At 45.1% G+C, this 13,522-nt stretch overlaps 1 pseudogene; it reads left to right on the top strand.

Moving 5' to 3' along the window:
- Positions 1 to 129: 129 nt before the first annotated feature.
- On the top strand, positions 130 to 1,416 carry LOC106579346 (CMP-N-acetylneuraminate-beta-1,4-galactoside alpha-2,3-sialyltransferase pseudogene; annotated as a pseudogene).
- Positions 1,417 to 13,522: the final 12,106 nt, after the last annotated feature.

Here is a 13,522-nt window from a genome sequence, read left to right as displayed (position 1 = left end):
AAAGTTTGAATTGGGACCCAGAAGTTAGATGTTTGTACCGTTGGGTGTGTTTTTAAAATTGTTTGAAGATTTGAGAAAATGGTTGTTCCAGGAATTGAATTTTTAGGGAGATTTTCTGAAGTCTGAAGGTCTTCAATTCTGCTAAACTGAGTTCTCGGGATTAACATGATGATGGTCGGTAAAGGAGGGGGAATACGGTGGCGACCTCTTCGTTGTTTAAACTAGTCTAGCCTTTTCTCAACAACGGGCAAATCTGAAAGAGAGGCTGAGGTGATGTGCCATGTGAATGACTGAGAACCACCATGAAGCCCTCACACAAGCTGCTGTTCGTCCTGTGCCCCATGCTGGTCCTGGGCTTCATCTACTACTCCTCTGGGAAGCTACACCTGCCTGTATGGGGCCAGAAGCCACAGTTGGAAGCGGACATTGCTCTCACCGTGGGACAAATAGTAGGCTCAGTGTATGATAAGCAGGGCTTTCTGCTGAAGCTGGATGGACAGTTGCCAGCGGAGTTGACGTACAAGTATGGCAACCTCAGCGAAGGAGTTTGCAAGCCGGGCTACGCAGCGGCAAAGATGACCGCCATCTATCCCAATTCTCACAGGTTCATGAAGCCAGCTCCCATGTTTCTCGACCGGAACTTCAGGCGGCTGGCCAAAGTCTGCAATTACTTGCCTCCATTTGGATTCAAAACACAAGAAAGAATCATAGACCGTATTCTAACTGCCACAAAGAACTATGGCTTGGGTGAAGACCTTGACAGTCATGGTTGTAAAAGATGCATTATTGTGGGCAATGGTGGTATCCTGGCCAACAAGTCTTTGGGCTCGCGCATAGATGATTACAACATTGTGGTGAGGTTGAACGATGCTCCTGTGACTGGTTTCAGCAAGGACGTGGGCACCAAGACCACCATGCGCATCACCTACCCCGAGGGGGCCATTCAGAAGCCTGAGCGCTACGAAAAGGACTCGCTATTCGTCTTCTCCGCCTTCAAACCGCTGGACTTCAAGTGGCTCAGACAAATGGTCTTCAAAGAGAATCTGCGGGGTACACAGGGCTTCTGGAAGTCTGTGGCACACTACGTACCCAGGGAGCCCACAGAGATGCGCATCCTCAACCCCTACTTCATCCAGGAGGCTGCCTTCCAGTTCATTGGCCTGCCGCTCAATAACGGCCTCATGGGCATAATGAACATTCCAACGCTGGGGACCGTCGCCATAACAATGGCGCTGCATAACTGTGATGAGGTGGCGGTGGCCGGCTTCGGTTATGACATGAACACCCTTGCACTACTACGAAACGGTCAAGATGTCTGCCATCAAAGAGAGGCTCCTGTCTGACACAGCCAGGAGGGACGGGCATGGATCGAACGCCAGTGAGCGGACAATCGGACAACCGTGTTTACCATTTTGAAACCAGCGAGCATCGAATGAACGCATGAGTAGCTCAGTTGGTAGAGCATGGTGTTTGCAACGCCAGGGTTGTGGGTTCGATTCCCACGGGGGGCCAGTACAAAAAAAAAAAAATAAAAAATAAAAATAAAAAAAGAAATGTATGAAATTGTATGAAATGTATGCATTCTCTACTGTAAGTCGCTCTGGATAAGAGCCTCTGCTAAATGACTAAAATGTAAAAATGTAAAAATGGAAGAGGAGGACCGAAGGTCTGACAGACAGATGTAGACTGACAGACTGCAGGAAAGGGACAGATAGTTACAGCAGTGCCAAATCGACCTCGTTCCAAAGGGGGGAGGAGAATACCTCTCCCTCTACTGCCTGAATGTGTTTACTTTAACAGTGTAACTGTCAAAGATTTTTACTATGCTTTTTAACAAGCTCCAGCGACCTCCACCCCATCCCTAGTTCTCTCAGTACTGTCTTTCCCGGCGAGCCTCCATCCAGGCCTGGCGGGGAGAAACCTTTTTCAAACCTCTCTCCCCCTTCTCACTTCCATATCAGCAGGCGTTTTTTGAGGCCACCGTGCGTTTTGAGATTAGCATTTCAGATTTTAACAGGAAGTTTAGGCCTGGATTATTTTATTTTGGTTGAATTTATTTATAATTTAAGGCTGATAGAAGGAAAAGATAGTTAGTGCTCTAACAGTTCGCCATAACTTGCTTCCTCAATGACTCACTGTGGTGTCATAAGTGTTTGAGCGGATGTCCCTCAAATCCTAGTATTTCTATTATGGCTCTTCACAAAATCAGAACAACTATATTTCCGGTCAAAAACGTTCTAAATGAAAATACCATCTTTTTTTTGTTTTTTACAAACACAGGAGCTTGTTGAATTATGTTGTGAATACCATTATGTGAGTGGTGAGGCAGACAGCCTAGGCCTAGGTTACCAGCCAAGCAGTGAGAGAGTGGAGATGGGAACTCTCCATTATTTGTGTGGTGCTGAGAAACATTCCTAATTTGTCCACATGCAGAGCTTATGTACCCTTCCGCCATGTTCCCTTCCGCCATGTTGCCAAGTTTATTTTCCCTGACTCGTAGCACATGCGAAAATTGTTAACTTAACCTTTATTTTTATTTCTCCTGTTATTTCTCCTGTTTATTTCTCCACTACTGTAAGTCGCTCTGGATAAGAGCGTCTGCTAAATGACTAAAATGTAAATGTAAAATGTAATTGTGTCTAAGCAATTGAGAAACTGTAAATGTATGGAACAGATCAGGGTGGTAGTAAATTTTAAACTTTTTAATGGTTGAATATTTGTCCACTTTATGTCCACTTTATCTGTTATGTCCTGTTATCATGACTAATTTGAAAGCCTTTGTTTAGGCCTCTTGAAGTGCAAGGAATATAAAACCAGTGATGTAAATAACTTAAGTAGTACTTTCAAGTATTTTACTTTAGGTTTTTTTTAGGTATCTTTACTTTAAAAAAATTTGACAACTTTTACTTCACTACATTCCTAATAAATTATTTTGAATGCTTAGCAGGACAGGAAAATGGTCTAATTCACACACGTATCAAGAGAACATCCCTATTTTAGCAATTACTTTTAATACTCAAGTATATTTAAAACGTACTTTTACGCAAGTAGGATTTCTCTGGGTAACTAACTTTTACTTGAGTCATTTTCTTTTACTCAAGTATGAAAATTGGGTACTTTTTCCAACACCGTATAAAAAAAAATAGTATTCATTAATATGCAAATCAATACAGCCAACCTGCTAATCCCTTGTAAAATACTGTAGAAATAATTATTCCTACAGTTCAGTTTAATAGTCACTTTTACTGTATTGTACTATGTTTGATTGCTCTGGCATTGTTTTGTCTCACTGTGTTAATGGTTAGACAGGCAGCTGAACAATAGCCCAATAAAATCCACAAAAGTTGTTTTTCATAGTTTTACTGTTCAAATTTGTTAACCTTGGAAATAATAGAGAAAACAATGCTTTGCTTATAAATAATGACTATACAATCTCCATGGAGCTGGTAGATAGCATCTTGCAGAAAGTTATGGCTTATATAAACATCAACTCAGTTAATTCAAATCAATTGGTGAAAAAATATATATAATTCCGGTCCATTTTCTTTGCAGTTGGATGAATCGACTGATGTCAGTGGGGAAGCCCAGTTGATTGCATTTGTGCGATACAGCGACATTTAGAAAATGAATGAGCACATTCTGTTCTGCAAGAACGTAACGGGAGAACTACACGTGAGGATGAGTTTCACATTATTGACAGCATTTTTCAGAGTACAACCTAGATTGGAAATCCTGTGTTCATGTGTGCATGGATCGTGCTGCATCAATGCCTGGGAGAGTGAAATTATTAATTGCCCACATAAAGAAGGTAAATCCCACTGTATCATTCACAGAGAGGCATTGGCAAGCAAAAGAATGAGTTAAATAATGTTTTGAATGACACAGTGAATGTGATTAACTTAATCACTGACTGTTTGAAAGGCTCTGTGATTACAGTGGGACTGAGTACCAGCAGCTACTGATTCACACCGACATCCGTTGGCTATCCAGAGGTAAGACGCTACAGAGGCTTTTTCACCTGCGTAGCGAAGTGATTTTCTGTCTGAGCACTCAGCTGTGTTCGGGGACACAGACTGGGGAGCCTGCCTTAACTATTTTGTTGATGTGTTCAGCAAACTGAACAACCTGAATCTAACTCTGCAATGTAAAGACACACACATTCTAAACATGTATGACAAGTGTGTGGATTCATGAAGAACATCAAACTTTGGGAGAGGAAATGTGAAGATGGGGAAATAAGTTGTTTCTAGTTAGCTGAACACCAAACTTCTTACAGGTGATGTTGACAGAGCTCCTGTGGTGCAAATAGTAAGCTCACATTTGTGTCTCACCACCTGGATTCGGTCTTACGTAGCAACATTTGAAATTGTGTTTTTTACATTGGATAAAAGTAGAGACTCAGAGCTACAAAATGGTATATCATACACTGCATTTGAGGAACAATGGGAACGTTTCTGCTTTGAAAGTTGATCAACTTGTAAACTCACTTTTGAGAAAATGGTCTTTGAATGTTTTGGTATCTAGTGAAGAGCTCTTCCTTGTCTACAGGCATTCAGCATCGTTCACACGCTCTTAAGCTTTAGCCCCACCCATCTCGTTTCGCTGTCGGAGTGCACACTTGACGCTTTGCCCAATGATTTGTTTACCTACAGATAACATAAAACAGTGCTAACAATGCTACAGTGCTGGGAGCTAACCAACCAGGTTCAATGTTAGCTAGCCAACATTATGCTCTAACTAGAAAATTAAACAGCTTTGAGATATGAATGATAACATCAGCTAGGGAGCCAGTACACTTTAGCTTGAAATGAAACCACTTTCTGTTAAAATTAGAAACGTGTAATGTCTGAAAATTTAGATAGTCTAGCGCTAGCTATCTTACCTGTATACATCATCATGCATGATGGACGCGTCTCCCTGTAAGGAATGCCATACCACGGTTGCCCTTAGTTTGAAGATGTAATCAGGAGACAGGTGTTTTCTCCATCTTTTTAGCTATCATACTCTAATTCCACTGATTTCAAAACTTGATCCTCCAGAAAGTGGAGAGCAACACTTTTGCACTCCACTACACAATATATATATTTTTTCCATCTGCCTCCGGCAGCATTACCAACACAGACTGACGAGCTCAAATAGACAGAAGGCTCCTATATGACAGACCAATCCGAACTCGGCATGTCCAGCCCACTCATTACCAACAAGGATCATAATTTAACAAGGCTTGTATTTACAGATGGCATACAAGTTTGTTATTAAGGCAAATGAAAGTTTACATGTTTGAGAAGGCATTTCTGGCCAAAAAACACATTTTGCTATAAAAAACTTTTTTTTACGGTCAAACCTATATTTAACTAACTATATAACTAACTATATAACTATATAATAACTATACTGTGAACCATCAGATCCTCCTCTCCACCCTCTCCGAGTTGGGCATCTCCGGCGCGGCCCACACTTGGATTGCGTCCTACCTGACAGGTCGCTCCTACCAGGTGGCGTGGCGAGAATCTGTCTCCGCACCATGCGCTCTCACCACTGGTGTCCCCCAGGGCTCTGTTCTAGGCCCTCTCCTATTCTCGCTATACACCAAGTCACTTGGCTCTGTCATATCCTCACATGGTCTCTCCTATCATTGCTATGCAGACGACACACAATTAATCTTCTCCTTTCCCCCTTCTGATAACCAGGCGGCGAATCGCATCTCTGCATGTCTGTCAGACATATCAGTGTGGATGACGGATCACCACCTCAAGCTGAACCTCGGCAAGACGGAGCTGCTCTTCCTCCCGGGGAAGGACTGCCCGTTCCATGATCTCGCCATCACGGTTGACAACTCCCTTGTGTCCTCCTCCCAGAGTGCTAAGAACCTTGGCGTGATCCTGGACAACACCCTGTCGTTCTCCACTAACATCAAGGCGGTGACCCGATCCTGTAGGTTCATGCTCTACAACATTCGCAGAGTACGACCCTGCCTCACACAGGAAGCGGCGCAGGTCCTAATCCAGGCACTTGTCATCTCCCGTCTGGATTACTGCAACTCGCTGTTGGCTGGGCTCCCTGCCTGTGCCATTAAACCCCTACAACTCATCCAGAACGCCGCAGCCCGTCTGGTGTTCAACCTTCCCAAGTTCTCTCACGTCACCCCGCTCCTCCGCTCTCTCCACTGGCTTCCAGTTGAAGCTCGCATCCGCTACAAGACCATGGTGATTGCCTTTGGAGCTGTGAAGGGAACGGCACCTCCATACCTTCAGGCTCTGATCAGGCCCTACACCCAAACAAGGGCACTGCGTTCATCCACCTCTGGCCTGCTGGCCCCCCTACCTCTGAGGAAGCACAGTTCCCGCTCAGCCCAGTCAAAACTGTTCGCTGCTCTGGCACCCCAATGGTGGAACAAGCTCCCTCACGACGCCAGGACAGCGGAGTCAATCACCACCTTCCGGAGACACCTGAAACCCTACCTCTTTAAGGAATACCTAGGATAGGATAAAGTAATCCTTCTAACCCCCCCCCCCCCCCCCCCCCCCCCCCTTAAAAGATTTAGATGCACTATTGTAAAGTGGTTGTTCCACTGGATATCATAAGGTGAATGCACCAATTTGTAAGTCGCTCTGGATAAGAGCGTCTGCTAAATGACTTAAATGTAAATGTAAATGTAAACCGCTCTCCTGTGAAGTCGTGACGTGCAATTTATGTCTAGTTTCCTGAATTGGGTCACATTCATCCAAACTCAACAGTGAGTTCAACTCTTACTTCCCTGACATTGAAAACAAGTCTGCCAAACTTGACTGGGTGCGTAAACCAAATTGTTGTCAAATTTACACCTAATCTAGGAATCACACCGGTCACATATGCATTAGGGGTACTTCAGGCAGGTCAAAGTGTTTTAGGGGTACAGTACCCAAAAAAGGTTGGGAACCACTGTCCCAAACACCCACCTGAGCGACCCATACACTAAGGAGAAGTCTTTATCTGTTTTAGAGGCCTAAGGCAAGTAGCCTATATGCAGCCAAGACAGAAAGATAAATACGGTCAGAGACCCAGTAAGCAGCACCGCCCCCTCAAGAGTCTGAGCCTGTCTGGCAGAGTTGGTCCTACAAAGCCAAAGCCCCCGGATGGGTGAGCATAATATACAAGGAATTTCTCAAAGCTGCTAATGAGAACCTTGACAATCTTGTACCTAGTCGGTGGAGATTCCAGTGGGGTGCCCCCACCCAGGTAGTGGCAGCGCTGGCAAAACTAGCTGCAGTAGCACATGGGGAAGGGCAAATTATTGTGGCCCTGGTGACACAAAATAATCAAAGGTCTGACTGCTCAGAGATGATTGGGGAAAATGGTCACAATGGGGGACCAGCGTGTGTGTGTTTCAGGGGTAGAGGGTGTATCTGAGCTCCAGTGTCTGTGTTCTTTTGCCCATCTTTTATTTTTATTAGCCAGTCTGAGATATTGCTTTTTCTTTGCAACTCTGCCTAGAAGGCCAACATCCCGGAGTCGCCTCTTCACTGTTGACGTTGAGACTGGTGTTTTGCGGGCACTATTTAATGAAGCTGCCAGTTTAAGACTTGTGAGGCGTCTGTTTCTCAAACTGTTTCTCAAACACTCTAATGTACTGTTCTTTGTTTCTGGCCATTTTTAGCCTGTAATCGAACCCACAAATGCTGATGCTCCAGATACTCAACTAGTCTAAAGAAGGACAGTTTTATTGCTTCTTTAACCAGCACAAGAGTTTTCAGCTGTGCTAACATAAATGCAAAAGGGTTTTCTAGCGATCAATTAGCCTTTTAAAATTATAAACTTGGATTAGCTAACACAACGTGCCACTGGAACACAGGAGTGATGGTTGCTGATAATGGGCCTCTGTATACCTATGTAGATATTCCATAAAAATCTGCCGTTTCCAGCTACAATAGTAATTTACAACATTAACAATGTCTACACTGTATTTCTGATCAATTTGATGTTATTTTAATGGACAGAAAAGTTGCTTTTCTTTCAAAAACAAGGACATTTCTAAGTGACCCCAAACTTTTGAACCGTAGTGTACGTATTCAGACCCTTTGCTCAGTACTTTGTTGAAGCACTTTTGGCGGCGATTACAGCCTTGAGTATTTTTAGGGATGAAGCTACAAGTTTGGCACATCAAAATTTGGGGAGTTTCTCCCATTTTTCTATGCAGATCCTCTCAAGCTCTGTCAGGTTGGATGGGGCGCATCGCAGCACAGCTATTTTCAGTTCTCTACAGAGATGTTTGATCGGGTTCAAGTCCGGGCTATGCCTCGATGACTCAAGGACATTCAGAGACTTGTCCCAAAGCCACTCCTGCGTTGTCTTGGCTGTGTGCTTAGGGTCAATGTCCTGTTGGAAGGTGAACCTTTGCCCCCAGTTGGAAGTCCTGAGCGCTCTGGTCATCTGATGCAGCACTCCATCCCTCTCCTTCTGGAGGTGTGTTGGGTTATTGTCCTGTTGAAAAATAAATGATAGTCCCACTAAGCGCAATCCAGATGGGACGGTGTATCGCTGCAGAATTCTGTGCTAGCCATGCTGGTTAAATGTGCCTTCAATTATAAATATATCACCGACAGTGTCACCAGCAAAGCACCCCCACACCGTCACACCTCCCCCTCCATGCTTCACAGTGGGAACCACACATGTGGAGATCATCCATTCACCTACTCTGCGTCTCACAAAGACACATCGGTAGGAACCAAAAATCTCAAATTTGGACTCATCAGACCAAAGGACAGAATTCCACCGGTCTAATGTCTATTGAGCATGTTTCTTGGACCAAGCAAGTCTCTTCTTCTTATTGGTGTCCTTTAGTAGTGGTTTCTTTGCAGCAATTAGACCATGAATGCCTGATTCACGCATCTCCTCTGAACAGTTGATGTTGAGATGTGTCTGTTACTTGAACTCTGTGAAGCATTTACTTGGGCTGCAATTTCTGAGGCTGGTAACTCTAATGAACTTCTCCTCTGCAGCAGAGGTAACTCTGGGTCTTCCTTACCTGTGGAGGTCCTTATGAGAGCCAGTTTTGTCATAGCGCTTGATGGTTTTTGAGACTGCACTTGAAGAAACTTTCAACGTTGAAATGTTCCTGATTGACTGTCTTAAATTAATGATGTGTTTTCTCTTTGCTTATTTGAGCTGTTATTTCCATAATATGGACTTGGTCTTTTACCAAATAGGGCTATCTTCTGTATACCATCCCTACCCTGTCAAAACACAATTAATTTGCTCAAACGCATGAAGAAGGAAAGACATTCCACAAATTAACTTTTAACAAGGCACACCTGTTAATTGAAATGCATTCCAGGTGACTACCTCATGAAGCAAGAATGTGCAAAGCTGTTATCAAGGCAAAGGGTGGCTACTTTCAAGAATCTCAATGTCACGACTCCCACCGAAGGTGGCGCTCGGCGGTCGTCGTCACCGGCCTACTAGCTGCCACTGATTCCCTTTTGTTTCCCCCCTTTCCGTTATTGTTTGCACCTGTTCTGTGTTGGGGTGATTAGCGGGGCTATATTAGCCAGTAGGCCCGCCTGCTCTTTGTGCAGGATTGTTTCTCTACTGTATTACTTGTGTACACGCTGTTGGTGTTTTATGCTAGTGCGTGTTTTTGCGCCGACTGTGTTTGTCCCCTGTGTTTGGGGCACTTTGTTTTGTGTGCGCTCATATTGCTATTTGGGTTGGCTTGTGTTTTCGCCGTTGGGCTCATTAACCTGTTTAGGATAGAGGGCAGTATTTTCACGGCCGGATAAAAAACATACCCGATTTAATCTGGTTATTACTCCTGCCCAGAAACTAGAATATGCATATAATTAGTAGATGTGGATAGAAAACACCCTAAAGTTTCTAAAACTGTTTGAATGGTGTCTGTGAGTATAACAGAACTCAGGCAGGCCAAAACCTGAGAAGATTGCATACAGGAAGTGCCCTCTCTGACCATTTCTTGGCCTTCTATAGCCTCTTTATGGAAAATAGAGGATCTCTGCTGTAACGTGACATTTTCTAAGGCTCCCATAGGCTCTCAGAAGGCGCCAGAACGGGGAATGATGACTCTGCAGTCCCAGGCTGAAAAACAGTAGCGCATTTGGATAGTGGTCGATCTGAGAACAATGAAATGGGTACGCGCGTGCACGTGAAGAGTCCATTTTACATTTTCAGTCTTTGAATGAAAACGACGTCTCCCGGTCCGAATATTATCGCTATTTTACGAGAAAAATCGCAGAAAAATTGATTTTAAACAGAGTTTGACATGCTTCGAAGTACGGTAATGGAATATTTTGAATTTTTTTGTCACGATACGCGCAGGCGCGTCACCCTTCGGATAGTGTCTTGAACGCAAGAACAAAACGCCGCAATTTGGATATAACTATCCTCCAGGCCGGCTCGGTCCTCCCCTCCTGCTCCGTGGCTCGACGACTCATTGCGAGCTCACAGAACAGGGCTCCGGGCAGCCGAGCGGAAATGGAGGAAAACTCGCCTCCCTGCGGACCTGGCATCCTTTCACTCCCTCCTCTCTACAATTTCCCCTTCTGTCTCTGCTGCTAAAGCCACTTTCTACCACTCTAAATTCCAAGCATCTGCCTCTAACCCTAGGAAGCTCTTTGCCACCTTCTCCTCCCTCCTGAATCCTCCTCCCCCTCCCCCCCTCCTCCCTCTCTGCGGATGACTTTGTCAACCATTTTGAAAAGAAGGTCGACGACATCCGATCCTCGTTTGCTAAGTCAAACGACACCGCTGGTCCTGCTCACACTGCCCTACCCTGTGCTTTGACCTCTTTCTCCCCTCTCTCTCCAGATGAAATCTCGCGTCTTGTGACGGCCGGCCGCCCAACAACCTGTCCGCTTGACCCTATCCCCTCCTCTCTTCTCCAGACCATTTCCGGAGACCTTCTCCCTTACCTCACCTCGCTCATCAACTCATCCTTGACCACTGGCTACGTCCCTCCCGTCTTCAAGAGAGCGAGAGTTGCACCCCTTCTGAAAAAACCTACACTCGATCCCTCCGATGTCAACAACTACAGACCAGTATTCCTTCTTTCTTTTCTCTCCAAAACTCTTGAACGTGCCGTCCATGGCCAGCTCTCCTGCTATCTCTCTCAGAATGACCTTCTCGATCCAAATCAGTCAGGTTTCAAGACTGGTCATTCAACTGAGACTGCTCTTCTCTGTGTCACGGAGGCTCTCCGCACTGCTAAAGCTAACTCTCTCTCCTCTGCTCTCATCCTCCTAGACCTATCTGCTGCCTTTGATACGGTGAACCATCAGATCCTCCTCACCACCCTCTCCGAGTTGGGCATCTCCGGCGCGGCCCACGCTTGGATTGCGTCCTACCTGACAGGTCGCTCCTACCAGGTGGCGTGGCGAGAATCTGTCTCCGCACCACGTGCTCTCACCACTGGTGTCCCCCAGGGCTCTGTTCTAGGCCCTCTCCTATTCTCGCTATACACCAAGTCACTTGGCTCGGTCATATCCTCACATGGTCTCTCCTACCATTGCTATGCAGACGACACACAATTCATCTTCTCCTTTCCCCCTTCTGATAACCAGGTGGCGAATCGCATCTCTGCATGTCTGGCAGACATATCAGTGTGGATGACGGATCACCACCTCAAGCTGAACCTCGGCAAGACGGAGCTGCTCTTCCTCCCGGGGAAGGACTGCCCATTCCATGATCTCGCCATCACGGTTGACAACTCCATTGTGTCCTCCTCCCAGAGTGCTAAGAACCTTGGAGTGACCCTGGACAACACCCTGTCGTTCTCTATTAACATCAAGGCGGTGACCCGATCCTGTAGGTTCATGCTCTACAACATTCGCAGAGTACGACCCTGCCTCACACAGGAAGCGGCGCAGGTCCTAATCCAGGCACTTGTCATCTCCCGTCTGGATTACTGCAACTCGCTGTTGGCTGGGCTCCCTGCCTGTGCCATTAAACCCCTACAACTCATCCAGAACGCCGCAGCCCGTCTGGTGTTCAACCTTCCCAAGTTCTCTCACGTCACCCCGCTCCTCCGCTCTCTCCACTGGCGTCCTGTTGAAGCTCGCATCCGCTACAAGACCATGGTGCTTGCCTACGGAGCTGTGAAGGGAACGGCACCTCCGTACCTTCAGGCTCTGATCAGGCCCTACACCCAAACAAGGGCACTGCGTTCATCCACCTCTGGCCTGCTCGCCTCCCTACCTCTGAGGAAGCACAGTTCCCGCTCAGCCCAGTCAAAACTGTTCGCTGCTCTGGCACCACAATGGTGGAACAAGCTCCCTCACGACGCCAGGACAGCGGAGTCAATCACCACCTTCCGGAGACACCTGAAACCCTACCTCTTTAAGGAATACCTAGGATAGGATAAAGTAATCCTTCTAACCCCCCCCCCCCCCTTAAAAGATTTAGATGCACTATTGTAAAGTGGTTGTTACACTGGATATCATAAGGTGAATCCACCAATTTGTAAGTCGCTCTGGATAAGAGCGTCTGCTAAATGACTTAAATGTAAATGTAAACTATGGATTATTTACATTGGGTGTGAACTAGAAGTCCTGGGAGTGCATTCTGACGAAGAACAGCAAAGGTAATCCAATTTTTCTAATAGTAAATCTGAGTTTGTGTCACGTCCTGGCCAGTATAAAGGTTAATTAGTATTGTAGTTTGGTCAGGACGTGGCAGAGGGTATTCGTTTTATGTGGTTCGGGGTGGTGTGTTTTGTTGAAGGGGCATTTGGTTTAAGTATTCCAGGGTTTTTGGGCACTGTTTGGTTTTCAGGTATTCTATGTTTAGTCTAGTATGTCTGTTTCTATGTTTGGTTAATTGGGGTTGGGACTCTCAGTTGAAGGCAGGTGTTGTCTATCTGCCTTTGATTGAGAGTCCCATATATTAGGGTGTGTTTGTGTTTGTTATTTGTGGGTGATTGTTTCGTGTTTAGCGTAAGTAAGCCTAACAGGACTGTCAGTTTATCGTGAGTTTGTTTTTGTTATTTTGTAAATCCATTTTGAGTTTATTAAATGTTCAAAATGAACTATATCAACTCTGCTGCGTATTGGTCATCTTTTTCCGACGATGATTTCGTTATATCGTCCTCCGACAAAGAAATCCCTGACAGTTTGGTGAGTGCCAAACTTGGTGGGTGTCAAAATAGCTAGCCGTGATGGCCGGGCTATCTACTCAGAATATTGCAAAATGTGCTTTCACCGAAAAGCTATTTTAAAATCTGACACCGCGATTGCATAAAGGAGTTCTGTATCTATAATTCTTAAAATAATTGTTATGTTTTTTGTGAACGTTTATCGTGAGTAATTTAGTAAATTCACCGGAAGTTTCGGTGGGTATGCTAGTTCTGAACGTCACATGCTAATGTAAAAAGCTGTTTTTTGATATAAATATGAACTTGATTGAACAAAACATGCATGTATTGTATAACATAATGTCTTAGGAGTGTCATCTGATGAAGATCATCAAAGGTTAGTGCTGCATTTAGCTGTGGTTTTGATTTTTGTGACATTATATGTTAGCTTGAAAAATGGGT

This window comes from Salmo salar, chromosome 19 (genome assembly GCF_965601325.2).
Source record: "Salmo salar chromosome 19, fSalSal1, whole genome shotgun sequence".
NCBI classification, from domain to species: Eukaryota; Metazoa; Chordata; class Actinopteri; order Salmoniformes; family Salmonidae; genus Salmo; species Salmo salar.
Note: the sequence above shows the minus strand (reverse complement) of the source record. Positions and strands in the feature narration are given on the sequence as shown.